This window comes from Nelumbo lutea, chromosome 1 (genome assembly GCF_056320005.1).
Source record: "Nelumbo lutea isolate HS-2025 chromosome 1, American lotus-T2T, whole genome shotgun sequence".
In the NCBI taxonomy this organism is placed as follows: domain Eukaryota; kingdom Viridiplantae; phylum Streptophyta; class Magnoliopsida; order Proteales; family Nelumbonaceae; genus Nelumbo; species Nelumbo lutea.
In genome coordinates, this window is record NC_142684.1 from 48939271 (window position 1) to 48956166 (window position 16896).

The window sequence follows — 16896 nt, forward strand, 5'->3', positions numbered from 1 at the left end:
GGTAAGGCAATTGAGAATTCAGATCCAAACTCAGACTTGAGTTCAGATCTGAATTCTGCTGTTACAGATCTGCTCAGTTCAGATCTGAATTCCTCTGAACTCAGATCTGAACCGATGCAAGTTTGAGGTGAATTGGGTGCCATCACTACCCCAATCCACCCTATGATACATCCAACCTGCCTCAAGGGTGAATGGATAGCAAGGAATGAGAGAAATTCAAATCTGAAATGCAGTTGATATGATGTGAGGACTGAACTGATACAGAGCATACTATGAATTCTGGGTGGACTGAATTCTTGGCTTTACCCACTTGTAACCGAGCTACATTAGCTAAGGAGGTGTATGTTTGGATTGAATAATTGTTATGCCTTAGATATTTAAGAAAAATTAGCACTTTCCAAGTATTTCTTTTAGCATTCAGATCTGTAGCAGGGCTGCTATAGTGCAACAGTTAGCAGACCTGATTTCAGATTTCTACAAAAGTTGTATGGGCCGAATAGCTTGCAATACCAAACATTGCAGACCCAATTTTCAGGTCTTAGAAAGTGTTTGATATGCATCAGCTATACAGGTTTGAGCTTCAATTGTAGAGTTTAAAATCTTTAACCCAAGCCTAACTCAGGACTGGTTTTAGTTTATTTCAGATCCTTTTAAATTTTTTTTTTTTTTCAGATCAGATCTGATTTCAGCCCTAAAGCATCACAGAATTGATTCCAACCTTAATGGATGTATATTGTAGTGTATACCAATGAGTGTGTATGAGATATCCAGCTCAGATCTGAATTTTAATTTATTAATTTCTCTAGACTAACAATACCAAAGACTTGTAGATCTGAACTCAGATCTAAATTGGGTCTGAATTCAGATGTTGCAATCGATGGATGTAGATAAAGGAACCTTGAATAAGATGATTGGTTTAAATCTGCTTTTAGTATAATCGGCTTCATTTATTCATGATAGGATGTAGGTTTTGTATTCCAATAATTCACTTTACATTTTCAGTGTGATAGGTTTAGTTATTTATTTTCTTTTGTGAATATTGGCATTTTTATTGCTTTGACTTTAACAGTTTATGACAAGCAGACCTGAACTGGAAGAGATCCTTTACGACCCGGAGATTGAACGGACTCTCCGTGTCCGTTTGAGAACTGCTAAGCAAGTCAGACAAGAAGCACAAGAAATGGCTGAACAAAGAACTATGATGGATTATGCCAAGCCTACCCTCACCGGGACTCTCTCCAGCATTATCAGGCCAACTATTGCTGCCAATAACTTCGAAATTAAACCGGCCATAATCCAAATGATACAAAATACGGTTCAGTTTTGTGGTATGGCCCATGAGGATCCGAATGCCCATATTGCTAACTTCTTGGAAATCTGTGACACCTTCAAACACAATGGGGTAAGTGATGATGCCATCCGGCTAAGGTTATTCCCATTTTCTTTGAAGGATAAAGCCAAAGCTTGATTGAACTCATTACCGGCAGGATCTATAGCCACATGGGACGAAATGGCCAGCCGTTTTCTCTCTAAATATTTTCCCCCTTCTAAAACTGCTAAAATGAGGAATGACATCACTACTTTTTTCCAGCAAGAGGGAGAATCTTTATATGAGTCATGGGAACGATACAAGGAGCTGTTAAGGAGAGTCCCTCACCATGGCCTCCCCATTTGGCTGCAAGTGCAGACTTTCTATAATGGTCTTACTGGCTCAAATAAGACCATATTAGATGCTGCAGCCGGAGGATCCATAAATAATAAAACTCCTGAGGTTGCCCATGCACTTATTGAGGAAATGGCAGCCAACAATTATCAATGGCATTCGGAAAGGACTCAAACTAGGAAGCAGCAAGGCTTGCATAATGTTGACACTTATACAGCACTAGCTGCACAAATAGGAGCACTCAGTAAAAAAATAGATGAAATGCAGATAGCTGCCATGCATGTGCAGCCTCTTAATTGTGAATTGTGTGGGGGAGTCCACATCAGTACAGACTGCCAAGTTTGCAATCAGTTCAGACCATCTACTGAACAAGTTGACTATGTCAGCAATTCGTCAAGACAGCAGGGTTACCAGAGTCACCATACTTTTCATCCAGGATGGAGGGGACATTCAAACCAGTCCTGGCCAAATCAGCATATTTCCAAGCCGTTCCACCAGACTTATCATCAGCCTGAACCGAAATCCAATTTGGAGGAACTGATGACAAAATTTATAGCAGGTGCAAAAACTAGGTTCTAGAACCAGGAAGCCTCAATCAAAAACCTGGAAAACCAAGTGGGGCAATTGGCACAATTAATCTCTTCCAGACTGCCGGGAACTCTTCCAAGCAACACTGAAGTGAATCCATGAGAGCAGGTGCAAGCTATTACCTTAAGAAGTGGAAAAGAGTTGCCTGAGGTAGAAAAGAAGAATTGGGCTGAACCCAAGGCAGAAACAAGCCTTGGAACCAGACAACAGAAGATGGAACAACCAGAAGCACAACAAGGGATGCACCAACAACCACAAGTTCCATTCCCTAACAGGCTGAAGCAACAAAAATTGGAGATGGAATTTGGTAAGTTTCTTGAAATATTTAAAAGTTTACATATTAATATTCCTTTTGCTGATGCTTTAGCCCAGATGCCACACTATGCAAGGTTTTTGAAGGAATTATTGGCAAACAAAAGGAAACTGGGAGATGTGGCTACAGTTGCATTAAATGAGGAATGTTCTGCTATCCTTTTGAACAAGCTGCCTCAAAAACTCAAAGATCCAGTGAGTTTCACTATTCCTTGTACCATTGGCAGTTTAAAAATTGAAAAAACTTTATGTGACCTGGGAGCTAGCATCAATTTAATGCCATATTCTATCTTACAAGAAATTGGGGTTGAATGAACCCCAACCCACTTGAGTGGCATTACAATTGGCTGATAGATCCATTAGACATCCTAGGGGGATCATAGAAGATGTGTTAGTTAAAGTTGACAAATTCATTTTTCCAGTTGATTTCATTGTGTTAGACATGCAAGAAGATGTGGAGGTCCCGCTTATCCTAGGGAGACCTTTCCTGGCTACCGGGAAAGCAATGATTGATGTCCAACAAGGACAACTCAGCCTTAGGATACAAGATGAGGAGATAATTTTTAAAATGTCTGATGCTATGAAACATGCACCCTCTAGTGATGATTCTTGTTTTATGATTGATGCCCTTGAATTGACAATTGATGAATGCTTCCAGGTAAGTAGAATAACTGATCCTCTTGAACTCTGCCTCCAGCAGGGAGAATTTGAAGAAGCAGAAAATGAAAAAATAAACCTCATGATAGCATACCTGAACGATAAGCCTCAATTCAAGGGAAAGGGGTTTATTAAATTAGAGAACTTAGGCAAATTGCCCGGACCATCAGGTAAGCCATCACCCCAAGAACCCCCCACCCTTGAACTAAAGCAATTACCATCCCATTTAGAGTATGCTTTCCTTGAGGAACCATCAGATCTCCCCGTGATAATTTCCGCAGCACTGAATCCCTTACAAAGAGAAAAAATTATTAAGAGTGCTGCGGAAACACAAAAATGCTATAGCTTGGAAGGTAGAAGATATCAAAGGCATTAATCCATCAATCTGCACTCACAGAATTTTGATGGAAGAGGACAGCAAGCCTTCCGTTCAGCCTCAAAGGCGCCTGAATCCCAACATGAAAGAAGTGGTAAAGGCTGAAATAATTAAGTTGTTAGATGCTGGGATAATTTATCCTATTTCTGATAGTTCTTGGGTAAGCCCTGTGCAAGTTGTGCCCAAAAAAGGGGGTACGACTGTTGTTCCAAATGAGAAAAATGAACTCATCCCTACTAGAACCATTACCGGATGGCGTGTGTGTATTGACTATAGAAAATTAAATGAAGCCACCCGGAAGGACCATTTCCCTCTCCCATTTATGGATCAAATGTTGGAGAGGCTAGCCGGGCATGAGTATTATTGTTTCTTGGATGGATATTCAGGGTATAACCAGATACCAATTGCACCAGAAGATCAAGAAAAGACCACTTTTACTTGCCCATATGGAACCTTTGCATACCGAAGGATGCCCTTTGGGTTATGCAATGCCCCAGCAACCTTTCAGCGATGTATGATGTCTATATTTTCTGATATGGTTGAAAATTTTATTGAGATCTTCATGGATGATTTTTCAGTTTTTGGCTCTTCGTTTGATGCATGTTTGAATAATCTGGAACAGGTGCTTACTAGATGTAAAGAAACACATCTTGTGTTGAATTGGGAGAAATGTCATTTTATGGTGCAAGAAGGCATAGTGCTTGGACACAAGATCTCTCAAAGAGGTATAGAAGTCGACAAGGCCAAGGTGGAGGCAATTGAAAAATTACCAACCCCAACATCTGTTCGTTCTTTGAGAAGTTTCTTAGGACATGTCGGATTCTATAGAAGGTTTATTAAAGATTTCTCAAAAATTTCCAAGCCATTATCTACCTTGCTTCAAAAAGAAGTGTCTTTTGAATTTTCAACTGAATGTCTTCATGCTTTCAACATCTTGAAAGACAAATTGATCCATGCACCTATCATGGTAGCACCAGATTGGACCCTCCCATTTGAATTGATGTGTGATGCGAGTGATTTTGCTATAGGAGCTGTTTTAGGACAAAGAATGAACAAACATTTTCAGCCAATTTACTATGCTAGCAGAACCTTGACTGGACCCCAACTCAATTACACCACCACAGAAAAGGAGCTGTTAGCAGTAATATTTGCACTTGATAAGTTTCGTTCATATCTGATATTATCCAAGGTTGTTGTCCACACAGATCACTCGGCATTAAGGCACTTGCTTACCAAGCAAAACTCAAAACCAAGACTGATCAGGTGGATCCTTTTATTGCAAGAGTTTGACATTGAGATTAGAGACCTGAAGGGTGCTGCAAACCTGGCTGCTGACCATCTCTCCCGGTTGGACACGGTAAGCTCAAAAGAGGAGATAACCAGCAACATTCGAGAAGAATTTCCGGATGAGCAGTTGTACTCAATACAGAAATACTCATATCCTTGGTATGCTGATTTTGCTAATTATCTAGCTGCACAAGTCCTTCCTCCTAACCTTTCATATCAACAGAAAAAGAAATTCTTTTCTGATATAAAATACTATCTATGGGAGGAACCCTTTTTGTATAAATTGTGTGCAGATCAGATCATAAGGAGATGTGTCCCCGAGGAGGAGATGGAGTCGGTACTCCAATTTTGCCATGATAAAGAAGCAGGAGGTCATTTTGGAGCTAGTTGCACTGCAGCCAAGGTTTTGCAATCAGGTTTTTATTTGCCCACACTCTTCAAAGATGCCCATCGGTATGTGTCCACATGTGACAAATGCCAAATATCGGGAAACATTTCCCGACGGAATGAAATGCCCCTTTCCAATATTTTAATCTGTGAAATCTTTGATGTTTGGGGTATAGATTTCATGGGACCTTTCCCGAATTCTTTTGGGAATAAGTACATCCTCGTTGCAGTTGACTATGTATCCAAATGGGTAGAAGCCATGGCTTTACCCACAAATGACTCAAGAAGGGTAGTACACTTCCTAAAGAAGCTATTCTCCCGATTTGGCACTCCGCGAGCTATAATTAGTGATAGGGGAACTCACTTCTGCAATAGCCAATTTGAGAGGTTAATGCAGAAATATGGAATTACACATAAATTAGCTACCCCTTATCACCCTCAAACCAGTGGCCAAGTGGAGTTGGCTAACAGGGAACTCAAAAGAATTCTGGAAAAGACCGTAGCATCCACCAGAAAAGATTGGTCCATCAAATTAGATGATGCATTATGGGCATACAGAACTGCATTTAAGACACCTATTGGCATGTCCCCCTATAGATTGGTCTTTGGTAAAGCATGCCATTTACCAGTTGAATTGGAACACAAGGCCCATTGGGCTCTTAAATTCTTAAATTTTGACATTCAGGCCACAGGGGCTAAAAGGCGGTTGCAATTGAATGAATTGGATGAATTCAGACTTACCACCTATGAGAATGCCAAAGTTTATAAAGAAAGAATAAAAAACTGGCATGATAAGAACTTGCTGAGACGGGACTTTTATGTAGGCCAACAGGTATTGTTATATAATTCCCGTCTCCGCTTGTTTCCAGGTAAGCTGAGATCCAGGTGGTCTGGACCCTTTACCATTTCACAGGTTTTTCCCCATGGGGATATAGAACTCACCCACCCGGTTCAGGGCACGTTTAAAGTAAATGGTCAACGCCTGAAACCATATTTAATGGGCAGTACTGTACCCCCTCCATCCACTGTTTATCTAGATAACCAATAATCTCTTATGCTTGCTCATGAACAAGTTAAGGAATCTTTTTGTCATTTATCTTTTTAGAATATTAGTTAGTAAAATAAAGATCTTTTTCTCAAAATTCCAATTCTTTAAGGACTCAGTTCATCATTTTCTTTTCTTCAGTTTGCTCTAGCAAGTGTGACTCCCTAACACTACGAACATTGAGGACAATGTTCATCTCAAGTGTGGGGGAGTGAGCCCGAGGCTAGGGTATGGGGGTTGAAACCATGCACCTCATGCACCCCAACACACATATGCAGGCAATGACATCACAAAAAAAAAAAAAAGACTAGAACCCCTCAAGTTCATTACTATTTATTTGATGATTTTTTTTTAAGAAGGAATTCAATGAGTTGAGGGAGACTGATGTCTTGTTAAGTTTTTATTCTTGTGAATGACCCAATTTTATATATGCAGGAGAAAAGGGGAGCTGAATATGCCTTTCAGCATGACTAGCCCTAACTTCCTTCATGTGTATGGAAGCCCTTGATTTCATTGTTAATGGTCAAGAAAGCTAGTGCACATCTGAAGTGCTAATTCTTGAGGTTCAATAATTGCAAAAGAAGGACAAAAGCCCAAATTGACTCCGCTATTCTGAGCTGAATAGTAAAACTAGCAGCTTAGAACATGAGTCCTATTTACCTACCTCAAGCAAGTGACCAGTGTGAGATGGAGCATAAGATGCACTCACACCAAAAAAAAAAAAAAGAGAGAAAAGTGTGAGATGGAGCATAAAATGCACTCACACCAAAAAGAAAAAAAAAGGTGAGATGGAGCATAAAATGCACTCACCCTTAGAAATAAGTAATTGTGGTGACAACCGAGGTTCAAAGGGGCACTCTAAAGTTGAACTCTCATTGAGATTTAGTTACAGATGTGAAACTTAGTGAAATTTGATTATTAACCATGACAATTAAGGAGCTGATTTATATATGAATTAGGAGTGAAGGCTAGACTATGATGAAATTCATATTCTCCTTTCCTCGGATCTGATACATATCTTAAATGGTAATTTACAAGAATAAGAGTTGAGCACTTACAAAAGTTTCCCGACTACTCAATGCATTTCTATCTTAAAAAGTTCACCAGGTAAATGGTGAGAACAGAAGGGGGAATGTTAAGTTTATGGCTGATGTCTTTGCTTGAGGACAAGCAAAAGCTTAAGTGTGGGGGTATTTGATGAACTTACAATTTATCTATACTTTTTGAGGACTTTAGCATGGATTTTTATGCCGGTTTTATTAATTTTTGCCATAATTTAGCTTAATGCTAAGAATAGGTTCAGGGATAATCAATCCAAGAAAAGGAAGGAAAAAGGCAAGAAAAGAAGGTTCAAAAAGACCAATTTCAGTCCAGCCCAGTCGTGGAAGCAAGAGAGAGCACTTCGGCCCAAAAAGAGCAAGTGAATTCCTTGAGAAAACCCAAGAAAATAAAGCCTAGCTATGAGGAGAATTCGGCCCAGCAAGGAAGGCCCATTTTCAGCCCAAATAACAGCCTAGAGTGTAGCCCACATGAGCTCAAAAGCAAGCTAAGTTGTAGCCCAAATAGCAGCCCAAAGGGAGCTAGGGGCGGCAACTTCTAGGAGTTTCTTGAAGAGAAGGAGGGAGCACTCTAGAAGGTTCATGAGGGGTGTAATACACCCCATTCTAGAGGCTTCAAGAAGGGGCAAGAGCCCCCTTGAAAAACTATATAAGGAGGCCTCTAGGAGGGGAGAAAGTTGTTCAATTGCTTGAGAGGAAGGCTCTCCCACTCTTAGAGGTTCGGCCACCTTGAGAGAAGAGAAGAGAAGAAGGCTAGGCGCAAGGAAGAAGAAGAAGAAGGGCTGAAGGAAGTTCAAGACAAGCAAGCTAGAAGAAGAAGGTGAGTTCGAATTGAGAGTTTTTGATTCAAAGATCTTCTGTAATAAATCATTTGTAGTTTCATTCTCTTTTGATTTGAATTCAGTTTCTTAGTTATATGTTCTTTCTTCTTTCTCCTTGTTTCCATTCTTCCTTGATGTATTTCAGCTTGTAAAATTTCAGTTCAGCAATCTAATTCTTTTTTATTCATTCAAATGGTCATGCATTGTATTTGAAATTTCTTGAATAAGGGTGTGATTGTAGATTAATTCGGCCAACTAACCTTCAAAACTCAGATCTGAATTCTCAGATCTGAGATTGCAAAATCTGAATTGCTTGAAAGAGAATTCAGATCTGCAATTTTCAGATTGGGCGAATTAATCTACAGCTTGGAATTCCTAGAGTGCTTGAGAGAGACTCTAGGAATTCAGATCTACTATTCAAGAACTGAATTGAGTGCAAGGTTAGAGATAACTTGCACAATTCAGTTGGTGATCAATTCAGATTTGAATTGATGCCTTAGAAGTGTTTGAAGAAATGCATGCATGGGGATTAGATTCTTGCTAGAGATAGAAGAACCATCACTCATGCATAGGATGGACATGCGCTTGAGAGAGGCTGTTCATGACCTTGGGGTTTCACCAAACCAAGGCTCAATCATGATTCATTCGAATGATCCAAATTGATAGATTGCTGAATTCTGAGATTGACATTTACTGCTTACTCTTCTAACCTGAATTGAAGGCAATTGGACCAATGATTTAGATAGATTTTAATTTAGGATTTCTTAGCTTTCATTAGAGGTTTGATTTATTTGTTGATTAGATAAGTAGTGTTCAATTTAGTATTGGTAATTGTTTCCTAAATCCTCGTGGGAACGATACTTCACTCACTACTTTATTACTTGAACGGCTAGTGCACTTGCTAGTGTCACAATGAACCACACATCAATATTCGTGAACGCCAAGGTACCGTGAGAGAGTTCCCATTTTCTGGTGAAGCCCCTCCCACATCGGTGTATGACGCCCATATCATCTTATGAAACATTTAGACAAGCCCAACAGCAAATGGATAGCCCATTTTCTGGTGCGTTTCCTCATTACTGAAGGACCCATCCTCATGCTATTGATGGAAGGCCTTTAGAGAGTTCATCATATGAATCTCCCTATGACATGCACTCATATTAGCTGGAGGGAACAGTTAATTACGCCCTAGTACTAATTTTAGGTCAAACCAATGTGGCTCCCACTGACTTTCATAAAGCCAAATTTCGGTGGGCCTAAATCGGCTAGGGTTCCGCACGTAACCTCTTGATGAAGTGTGGGGCCCACCACTGAGGGAGGTCATCCAATGACCAAAAAGGACACCATGGCAATGATGTGCATTCAACCATGGTGTGCGCAAGAGCCACTGTTGATTGAGCATGGACCAAGTGCTTATGGCCCATGTATGTAGCACATCACACATCCATACACCACATGCAGGGATAAATTGATCCAATCAATTAATCATCTGTAAGGCCTATTTGAAGCCCATTTTAAATCTATAATATTAACCATTACTATTATCTAGGTATATGGGCCGAATGGTTTAGCCCATATAGCTTTAAAAGTTAAGTGGGCTTTTAGCAGTTTTAACCTTTTAAAACTGGGCCTTTACAGGTTGGGCCGAATTAACTATTTAATTAAACATCAATCCTCAGGCCCATTAGTGGGAAAATTAGGGCTGACTTTCAGCCTTGATTAAACCCTAGATTCGGTCCAAACAATTTGAACCAATCTTGGTTTGAATGGGTCTAGGGATTGATCTTTAATTAAATCTTTAATTCAAGAAAATCAGGGCTGTTCACACAATCCACCCTGCAAAACAGAGGTTCGACCACAGTTTGCAGTTTCACAAACTGCAAATCGCAGATTGCAATTCTCCCATCTGCGAAATATCCTTCTCTGCGAAATCTCCTTTTCTACACCGCCATCTTCGAACCAAAATAAAATAAATAGAAATCCTATTTCTATTAATAAATACATCAGATCGAATACCTATACATTGAGTCTAGAAAATAAAAAAAAATTATTAACAGACCAAAAATAATTCAAGAACTACAAAATCGCAGGTTCCTTGCGCAAATCAAGATTTCGATCCCCTTTTATCCGAACAGCCCATAAATCAAGAAAATCATAAAGAACAGTTATAAATAATAATCAGATTTATGTAAAATTAATTTCAGATTATTCGCCCATTAATTTTGGGAACAGATTTCCCAAAACCCATATCTGCACAAATTGGGTAGAACACCTTCTGCCCATTTGCGCAGGTTCAAATCTGATACCACTGAAGGGATGAGAGATCCATCCCATGGACGCCCAAAAATTGTGGAATAAGGGGGCGAAATTCAAAAATTTTTCTCTCCCTTCAACTGGGAATCGAATTCCCTATTTAGAAAATCATATTTTCAAGGATCATTCTTGAACCATAAACTGAACCAGATCTGAACCAAAAGGAGTAGGAGAGAATTATACCTGATACGAAGAAATAATATCCCCCAATGAAGGTGTTCACGCCCAAGGAAGGATCCAAAGACTGCTCCCACTGAAGATGGCGAGTGCAGGAAGGAGCAGAATCAACAGTGTTATTCTCCAAGCACTCTGTCCTTTGCAAGAAACAAAAGGATGCCACGTGAACACAACTTCCTATCAATTCTTCCTCCAAGAACTGATGTCAAGATCAAATCTTGACTTCTCCCACAACTGGAGATCGAACTGGCAAACAGGGCGGCAAGAACAGGGAGGCGACAAGGAAGAATTCTGCAGGGATGCTTAATTCTTCCTTGATTTCAGTACTAAAGAAGATCTGAATATTTCATTCATCTAAAGGCTTCCACCCCCTCCTTCTTTTGTTAACCTAAATGATCAGCTCCTAATCACATTAGAAGCTGCTTATCCAAATCATATTTGGATCAGCCTTCTCTCTAGGTGATAAGGATAAACCCTTATCTTATCTGCAGATTAGATTAGCTTTTCTCCTAATCTCATTAGGAGGTTTATAGATCTGAATCACATTCAGATTTAGACTCTCTGAGTGGATAGGGTCAAGACCCTATCCTATCTACTAATCCATCTCAGAATTCGCCCCATTATTAACTAAATAAATAGCCTAGTTCGAAATGGGCTTTAGGCCCATTAAGCTTATGTACTCACTCAACCTTCCTAACTGCTGCCCAGTTGGGCTTCCTTGTATGGCATGGGACCCAAGCATTGATCTACACATCAGCCACATGGATTCAACCCAGCCTTTGTTACAAGGCCTGGTCGAATACACTGTTATGGACAGTGCACCCCCTGAAACCCATCAAATGGGCTCTATGGGCCCAACATTTACCCTAAGTGGTCCCTGGGACAAGCCACCTTGTTACACACAAGGACCGTGGGCAGATGCAAGATTAGCCCATTAGGCATTATCCTCAATGGTCTTACACTTAACCTCTCAGCCCATAATGATCATATACTGCCCGACAAGAGAGGACCTCTCCCTCGGCTGCAAGGAACAGTGTTGCACTCTCTACTTATATGGATCCCGGGAATTAAAACCTTCTTGCAAACATTTTAGAAAACATAAATATATACTTTTATATCTCATATAAAATATACTTTGTAAAACAAATCTCAATGGTTGAAATCGGTTGCCGGCAGTCTGGGTTTCCATCAGTGAGAGCGCATCCCCGATCATTACCTTTATCCGACAAAGGGGCTGATCCTGTCACTATGATCACCCACTCAGATGAATTCTCGGACTGTCACAACATACACAGGTTTTGACCCCCGCTAATGATCTCACTGATTGGTACATCAAAAATAGCGCAATCCGACACTTAGTGCAGTATCATAATCGAGTCTAGGGGTCGGGTGTAACTTTCAAGTTTTGCCCATCAATCTCCAAGGTCCAGGGCAATACTGGAAATCTGGTCCAGTTCATAGATTCAACTATTCCTACACTGTATGTGCCTAGGGTCTCACCCTGGCAGCTGAGACAAGCAACCCCAACTGACTTGGTGGCACCACAGTGTCAGCCTTGTCAGTATAGGTCTCCCCAGACCAATCCACTGGCTGTGAACATTCTAAACTAACACGAGTCTCACTAAGTGTCCAGTTAAAGGGTATTACACAGAAACATACCAAGGGAACATGAATCAAATATGCAATTTTATTCATTTACAATAAACTCATAAAATACATCATTCTGATTGAAGCTAAGGGCATACAAAACTGTCTAATAGAGAGTTCATCATATAAATCTCCCTATCACATGCACTCATATTAGTTGGAGGGAACAGATAATTATGCCCTAGTTCAAATTTTAGGTCAAACCAAAGTGGCTCCCACTGACTTTCATAAAGCCAAATTTTGGTGGGCCTAAATCGGCTAGGGTTCCGCACGTAACCTCTTGATGAGGTGTAGGGCCCACCACTGAAGGAGGTCTTCCATTGAACAAAAGGGACACCATGGCAATGATGTGCATTCAGCCATGGTGTGCAAAAGAGCCACTATCGATTGAGCATGGGCCAAGCACTTATGGCCCATGTACGTTGTACATCACACATCCATACATCACAAGCCGGGATAAATTGATCCAATCAATTAATCATCTTTAAGGCCCATTTGAAGCCCATTTTAAATACATAAAATTAACCATTAACATTATCCAATCAATTAATCATCTGTAAGGACCATTTGAAGCCCATATAACTTTATGTTTTTAAGTGGGCTTTTAGAAGTTTTAACCATTTAAAACAGAGCCTTACAGGTTGGGCCGAATTAACCATTTAATTAAACATCAATCCTCAGGCCCATTAGTGGGAAAATTAGGGCTGACTTTCAGCCTTGATTAAACCCTAGATTTGGTCCAAACAATTTGAAGACTGCTCCCAATGGAGGTGTTCATTCCCAAGGAAGGATCTAAACACTGCTCCCACTGAAAATGGCGCAGTGCAGGATGGAGCAGAATCAACAGTGTTCTTCTCCAAAAACTCTATCCTTCGCAAGAATCAGTAGGATGGCATGTGAACACAGCATCCTATCAATTCTTTCTCAAAGAATTGATGTCAAGGTCGAATCATGACTTCTCTCACAACTGGAGATCGAACTGGCAAACAGGGTGGCTGCAGGAAGGAAACGGCAAGAAAGATCTTGTGCAAGGATTGCAGAAAAAACTTTCTTCTTGTGATTTTAGCTCTCAAGTGGATCTGATGTGTGTCTTCTCAAAACTTCCGCCCCCTTCTTCTTTTGTTAACTTAAAAGATCAGTTCCTAATCCAATTAGGAGCTGCTTATCCAAATCATATTTGGATAAGACCTCTTTTTAGGAGATAGGGATAATCCCTTATCTTATATGTAGATTAGATTAGCTTTCTCCTAATCTCATTAGGAGGTTTCTAGATCTGAATCACATTCAGATCTGGAATCTATGAGTGGATAGGGTCTATCTGCTAATCCATCTCAGAATTCGCCCCATTATTAACTAATAAAATAGCCCAGTTCAAAATGGGCTTTAGGCCCATTAAGATTATGTGCTCAGTTAACCTTCCTAACTGATGCCCAGTTGGGCTTCCTTATATGGCGTGGGACCCAAACATTGATCTACACATCAGCCACATGGGTTCAGCCCAGCCTTTGTTACAAGGCCTGGCCGAATAAACTATTATGGACAGTGCACCCCCTGAAACCCATCAAATGGGCTCTATGGGCCCAACACTTACCCTAAGTGGTCCCTGGGCCAAGCCACCTTGTAACACCTAGGGACTGTGGGCAGATGCAAGATTAAACCATCAGGTATTATTCTCAATGGTCTTACACTTAACCTCTCAGCCCATAATGATCATACACTGCCCAACAAAAGAGGACCTCTCCCTCGGCTACAAGGAACAGTGTTGCACTATCTACTTATATGGATCTTGGGAATTAAAACCTTCTTGCAAACATTTTAGAAACCATAATATATATACTTTTATATCTCATATAAAATATACTTTGCAAAACATATCTCAACGGTTGAAATCGGCTGCCGGCAGTCTTGGTTTCCATCAGTGAGAGTGCATCCCCGATCATTACCTTTGTCCGACAAAGGGGCTGATCCTGTCACTATGATCACCCACTCAGATGAATTCTCGGACTGTCCCAACATACCCAGGTTTTGACCCCCGCTAAGGATCTCACTGATTGGTACATCAAAGAAAACCGAATCCGACACCTAGTGCAGTATCATAATCGAGTCTAGGGGTCGGGTGTAACTTTTCAGTTTTGCCCCTCCAAGGTCCAGGGCAATACTGAAAATCTGGTCCAGTTCAAAGATTCAATTAATTCTACACTGTATGTGCCTAGGGTCTCAACTTGGCAGCTGAGACAGGCAACCCCAACCGACTTGGTGGCACCACAGTGTCAGCCTTGTCAGGATCGGTCTCCCCAGACCGATCCACTGGCTGTGAACATTCTAAACTAACACGAGTCTCATTAAGTGTCCAGTTTAAGGGTATTACACAGAAACATACCAAGGGAACATGAATCAAATATGCACTTTCATTCATTTACAATAAACTCATAAATTACATCATTCTGATTGAAGCTAAGGCCATACAAAACTGTCTAACACCCCCCCCTTTGTATAGCTTTAGGTGATAGGGATAAACCCTTATCTTATCTGCAGATTAGATTAGCTTTCTCCTAATCTCATTAGGAGGTTTCTAGATCTGAATCACATTCAGATCTGGACTCTATGAGTGGATAGGGTCAAGACCCTATCCTATTGATGAGAGTAGAATTTATCATATTTTTATCCCCGATTATTCTCTCTTTTATACTAAATTAGCATCTAATTGGACTCATATTTCTTGTATTTTGGTCCAGTGTATGAAAGAAAGCATCAAGAGCAAAGAAAGACAAATCGGATGATTTTTCACAGTTTCGACATCGTTCAGTGATTTGGGCCTAACTCGCGTCTCTGAACTCCGAATGGGCCGAAGTCAATTGTGGGCCCGAAGTCGCGGAAAATTCATAGGAAGGCCCAATCCGCAGCTGAATCCCAACTCGCAGAAAAGCCTGGCTGAAGCCCAATTAGCAGAGGATGTCTATTACGAATCAAAGAACAAGAAACTAAGAAGAATCCTTCTAGATTTAAATTCTTGATATAATCTTAGAGTAATAAAATGATTGAGTTCAAAAGATAAAGAGATATGATTAGAATTTGGATAGGACTTTCTATTTCCTATAAAAATCAACTTCAAGAGAAAGTAGGAGACCACCTCCTCCCCTTTAATCTATATAAAAGAGGGGGCAGACCAGCTTTAGGTATCACTTGATGACTTGATCACTGAATCATGCAATCACTCACTTCCTGATTTGAATCAAGAAGCAAGGAGCAATCAGTCAAGAAGGGTTCAAGAAAGGTTCAAGAATTCAAGAAACTTCAAGAAGAAGAGATCTCAGCACCATGGGCGAATTCAAGAGTTCTTTCTTCCCCTTTCTTTGTTTTAATTCTTCCATTATGAACTGATTTGTTTCTTGCTAGGGCTGTGGAAAGCCTAACCATGTTAATGAATATATTTTTATCTTCTTGATTTATCCAAGATTGTGATTTCCATATAGTCTATGAATTATTTTGCTTAATGCAATTAAGAGCTTGGCCACCTCTTAATTGATTTGGTTTTGTGAATGAATTGAGAGAGGAATTCAAATAATTGACAGAATAATTCATAGTGTGAATTGAATGGTATATAGAGATATATATACATGATTCATCTGAATTTAATGGTTTTCTTGGACTTAATGCACTTCCATCTTGAGAGCTCTACTCGAGAGATCGAAGGGTTAACTGATGGGAATAGGTTTAGTATATCTCGAGAGAGAATATTAAATAAATTTTTGAAAATCTCAGCTTATGGGAATAACAATTAGTCTTGGATAATTGGACCCATCAATATTCATTACATTGGTTAGGTGGATCAAAAGTCCTAGCGATTTCATTATTGCATATTCGGTTAGTGAACATCTTTGTTTTTATTTTCTTTGTTCCAATCATTATTTTCAATAGTTTTTGTTTCCTCAAATCAAAATTTCGACTATCCAAATAATTAGGGAAGACTGTGATTCTAATACTTATTTTGTTAAATCCCCGTGGGAACGATATTATTATACTACTTGATAACTAGTGCATTTGCTAGGGTTATATATTTATATCTATCACTATCTGCTAATCCATCTCAGAATTCGCCCCATTATTAACTAATAAAATAGCCTAGTTCAAAATGGGCTTTAGGCCTATTAAACTTATGTGCTCACTTAACCTTCCTAACTGCTACCCAATTGGGCTTCCTTGTATGGCGTGGGACTCAAGCATTGATCTACACATCAGCCACATGGGCTCGACCCAACCTTTGTTACAAAGCCTGGCCGAATACACTGTTATGGACAGTGCACCCCCTGAAACCCATCAAATGGGCTCTATGGGCCCAACACTTACCCTAAGTGGTCCCTGGGCCAAGCCACCTTGTAACACCCAGGGACTATGGGCAGATAAAAGACTAGCCCATCAGGTATTATCCTCAATGGTCTTACACTTAACCTCTCAGCCCATAATGATCATACACTACCTGACAAGAGAGGACCTCTCCCTCGGCTACAAGGAACAGTGTTGCACTCTCTACTTATATGGATCCCAGGAATTAAAACCTTCTTGCA

The 16896-nt window shown here is 40.1% G+C and overlaps 1 non-coding gene across 1 annotated transcript; it reads right to left on the bottom strand.

Moving 5' to 3' along the window:
* Positions 1-1558: 1558 nt before the first annotated feature.
* Positions 1559-1665, bottom strand: LOC148874572 (small nucleolar RNA R71). Its single transcript, XR_016106090.1, has one exon. It is a non-coding gene; the product is annotated as a small nucleolar RNA R71 (small nucleolar RNA).
* Between the last annotated feature and the right edge of the window lie 15231 nt (positions 1666-16896).